We start from the raw sequence: 5000 nt of genomic DNA on the forward strand, positions 1-5000 counted from the left end.
CAGTAGAATAATTCGGCACACATTACGCATTCTGTTCACGGTAGTAACGCTAAAGTAGAACCAAAAGCAACACAACTTCACAGCCATGCAAAAATTCTTGGAGCATACAAATCCAATGGGCATATTCTCTAAACGCTATGCGTCGCGGCACACCTCAGGTATATAGAAATGCTCCAGAAGACAAACGCACCTGTACTAGAAAATCGCATAAATATGTAGACAAACATCAATAATAAAGGTGCATTCTGTTGTTATTTTGTGTCTGTGCACAACTACTTCTTATTTTATCGACCCTGAATTGATGAAGGGCAAAGTTGACTTCGGCGGGATTTCAACCTCTAGTATGGCCTTGAAGTATTCGATAAAAGTGCCGTTAAAACTTGTAAATTTTGACCATTTCCGATTACCCGTCGTATCTCATTAATCCTGTCTAAAACACAAGCTCATACTGTGGTGCAAAGTTAATAATCAACCACGGAACACCGAACACACCCAATGTCCCTTATTGTAACCCGTGTATTTCTCTTCCCCAAATTCTAGTGTAAATATATATAAGCAGCAGTGTCTGCCTATCCCAACCTTTGTTGTGTTGAGTCTTCTATACAAAAAAGCTTTACTCTTCTCAATGGAAAACGTATCTTTCAATATTTTGTGTAATACTTCTGCCTACTGTAATGATGTGAATTCAAAACTGCCACCATCCTTTTTAAGGCACAAATATGTGATGTGCCGCTGTGGTTCTCACCGCTGTAGTTCAAAATATTTGTTGAAATGTACGAACTTATTCGTTTTTTCAGTTAACCGTTCTGTTAAATATATTTGTAATAGTCTTCATTCTCTGTTGTGATATTCTTTATTCTCTAGTACAATTTGTTTTTGTGCTCACTGTTATATTTTGTGCTTCTTGTTAATTTTGCGCTCTTGTTAACGAGCGTATGCAGTAAACATTTGAACGTGAACTGTGTTTAAAATATGACAGAAAAGAAAATATAAAGTCAGTCAAACGAACATTTCTTTGTCAGTTGAAATGTAGATTCTCACAAGTCACAAAACTCCTTATTGTTAAGTATACAAATGACAGGAATTTTCGTTTAACTCTTTAAAAATTTCGCACGAGGCTAGCAGTTTTAATGGAGGTGGATAGTGGATTACAGGGGCCCCAGTGCACAACTGGAACTCGCATTATCGACTACAAAAGGGTGGAAGGCAAAGTCGACAAAACCAGAATTTGAAATTGTTAACTAAAGCCGGAGGAAATTCTGCTGAGCATTTTGTTTGATGGACTAAAGATTCCTAGGTATATTCAAAATTAGAAACGACGGCATAATCGTTGCAAAGATATGGAATTACAATTTTGAACTGGCCCCTCACCCCAAAGAAAAAAGAACATTAAGCATGGCATAAGAGTAATTTTGAAGAACAATTATGTACATTAAGAATGTAAAAAATTTATCGATTTTTGTATGATTAATGCATTACAAGTAGTAGTCGACAAATTAATGCAACGAGAACAATCTCGCGGATCACCGTTTATCAGCTCCAGACTGTTTCATGCAAACAAACGACAAATGATATGAGTAAAAACAAGTGAAAACAATATCATTCAATTCAAGATTAACAATGGAATGAGTAGTTTGTAATCGATGTATGAGCTTGACGAAAACTTGAAAGTACAAAACTCGAGATCACCAGAAACGAATAGTCGGTGCACAGAGATAATTATAGCAATAAAAATGAAGCGCCAGATTTTACTCCTCAGCTCTTGCAGATATAACACAAATAACAGAAACGGGCAGTTGAGGAATAGGATTCTATTTTACAGGTATACTCTACTCACAACTTGAAACTCCTGCAATGTATTCGTATAAAAATGTAAAGGCAATAGTTTAGATCTTACTATAACGTTAGCTAATCTATGAAGAAAGATTCTCAAAGCTAAAATATCGGAAATCGAAGTAGAACACTGAAAAGAAAGGAAGACATAACAAAAACACCAATAAATAAAAGAAACCAAAGTAAAAAAAAAATTAGAAAAGAAAAGACGATCAGATCGTAAATCAGGAAGTTATGCGTAAAACAAATAAAATAGTTTGCTAAACAATAAAAAAACAAACCCTAGAGCTCTTACAAAATATTTCAGCAAAACCTGTCTGGGGTGGAAAAACATGTTATGCAATAGTTTTAGATATATACAGGTTTCAATTTTTGGCAAAATGTCAGCAATTACGGGGAGAAAGAAGTAAGTCGATTTTATCGAACCCAGCATTTAACTGGTACTTATTGTATTGACTCCGAAAAGATGAAAGGTAGAGTCGCTCTCGACGGAATCCGAATAATAATAATAATAATAATAATAATCCATGGATCCATGGAAAGAATTTATAAATATTTTAATATTATATATATATATATATATATATATATATATATATATATATCAGTTTCAGATTTGGTTTGCAAGATTTTTATGTGAGTCAAGACTATTGAAAAGGTTGCAGGACGCAACGAAAATTTTAGGAAAGTAAAAATAAGGAATAAGTGGAAATTTTACCGGTGAGTGTGTTAAATTATAAGTCACAAAACGAAAATGGTTCTCCCCAGACACAATAGTATATATATATATATATATATATATATATATATATATATGTGTGTGTGTGTGTGTGTGTGTGTGTGTGTGTGTGTGTGTGTGTGTGTGTGTGTGTGTGTGTGTGTGTGTGAATGTTATATAATGTTGAAGATGGTAAATTTATTCCGGACAGTGAAAACCACAATGTTCCCATTTTGGTCTGAACTCCTCTTAACCGATTTTATATGAACATTTGAAAAACTGTACCGCTCTGGGCAAGAAGTATACAACATTCTTCTTGCTCATTCCTTTCTTGGAACTACTTCTCAGTCAAGAAAACATGGCCCTTTGTAAGATATTTTTCTTATCTTTTTCTCTCTTCTTCCAAGAGCAGACATTTGTCCAGCGAATATTTTTGACTGTCTACGCCAGCAAAGATGTTATTAACATTTTGTTTGTGTGGGTGTCGAATTAAAAATGTTTATTTTGTTTTCCAAATGTGTCTGGCTCTGTAAATTCCAAATTTCAATCTTTTGTTTGTGTTTTAGTGTTGTAATTAATGATTATTTCAGCAGACTTTTCAACTTATGGATTAGATCAGTTCAGTCACTATTGCATGCAATCTCAGAAAGAGAAATTCTTTTGAAAAAACAAACTAGTAATCGAATGTAAACAAAATATAAAATATAAATTTACAAATTTCCACGAAAAAAAAGAGTTGTTTCCTTATTCCAAAGATAAACGAGGTGGGCAGAGCTTCAGCTTTTCTTTGGCGGTGGGGGGGGGGGGGCAAAATAATCCAAATAAATATTTTTTTTTTTTATTAATTAAAACATAAATCTTTCATGAAGCTATGTCAACACATCCAGTCCATTCATCTCCATGCATACTACTACTACTACTACTGCTGCTGCTGCTGCTGCTGCTGTCACTGCTACTGTTGCTGCTGATGATGTTGATGAATATGGTGCTGTTGGCGAGGTGATAGCAAAGATGATGTTCATGACAATGATGAAGATGACGACGACGACGACGATGATGAAGATGATGATGATGATGATGATGATGATGATGATGACGATGATGATGATGATGATGATGGCGACGATGGTAATCGAACTCTTTTTCGATATTGCATTAATTCCACGCGTTCCATTACCACGTTACTTTCATTATCGATATTGCATTAATTCTATTATCATTGACCTTACACACAACTAGAAATTGGTTAGAAGCTTTGAAGAAGAGAAAATCTCGAGCAGAGCCGGCAACAACTTATTTGCCGAAGATTCTAATTAAGTACAATTTTTTTTTTACTTCCCTTTTTCGTTATCATTGTTTTCTTTCTATTTTTGAAACAAGGATCCTCTTTTGACAGTTTAAAGACAAACCATTCCAGAACAAAGCAACAGAGAATTCACTCACTCTTTGAAACGAAGCACGCTTTTTTTTTTACTTTGAACTGCGTTCTAAAAATACATCCATTATTAAAATAATATACATAAAAAAAAAACAGATGTGGGGCTTTCAGAGATGAAGACAGCTATCGTATGAGACAGCTAATCACTGGCCATTAAATATTAGCAAATAGAAGTTATTTATAGTATTAACACAGCGCTACAAATTTTAGGGATCGTTATAATTCACTTAGTTGTGACCATTTTTATGCCTCCATTGTTTTTTTGGATTTTTCGAATCGTATTCAGCTTAATTGGAGGAGAGTATAAACTGATGAATTTATAGTGTCTTCGTTAGTATAAATTAAATCAGAGCTATGCGAAAATATAACCATTGATTCTGTTTATACCATTTGTATAATCTAACTTCCTGCTTTCTCAATGAATATGTAAGTTTGTCTGGTTGTCTGTCTGTCTGTCTGTCTGCCTGTCTCTCTCTATCTCTCTATCTCTCTCGCTCTCTCTCTCTCTCTCTCTCTCTCTCACCCACTCTGCACACACACACACACACACACATACACGCGGTGTTCCCTACCAGGTAAGGAAGAATATCGTTTCTTCAGAATATATGATTGGACCAGAAGAATGAGTTTGCTATTAAGGACTGAAGAAAAAGACTCATAAAACATACATGTCCCTTTACACTTTTATTGCTTACTTATGACGAAAATCTTGCTATTTCTAATTTGTAATAATCGTGCATAACACTCTTTCATTCCCTTTGGAAATCATCAGCATGGCACAACATGAGTGACAGTAATCAAACATATCAAGTGATTTTCTTTTCACTTCTTCTTCATAGTAGTTTAGTAATTTAGTTATATATATAGTTAGTAGTTTAGTAATTTATATATATCTTGGAAATAAATGCGTCACGTTCAATTAAATAAATAACAAATATTATATATATATATATATATATATATACATACCTACATACATACATACATACATACTTACATACATACATACAT

The sequence above is a fragment of the Octopus bimaculoides genome, chromosome 11, assembly GCF_046866305.1.
Source record: "Octopus bimaculoides isolate indiv1 chromosome 11, ASM4686630v1, whole genome shotgun sequence".
NCBI classification, from domain to species: Eukaryota; Metazoa; Mollusca; class Cephalopoda; order Octopoda; family Octopodidae; genus Octopus; species Octopus bimaculoides.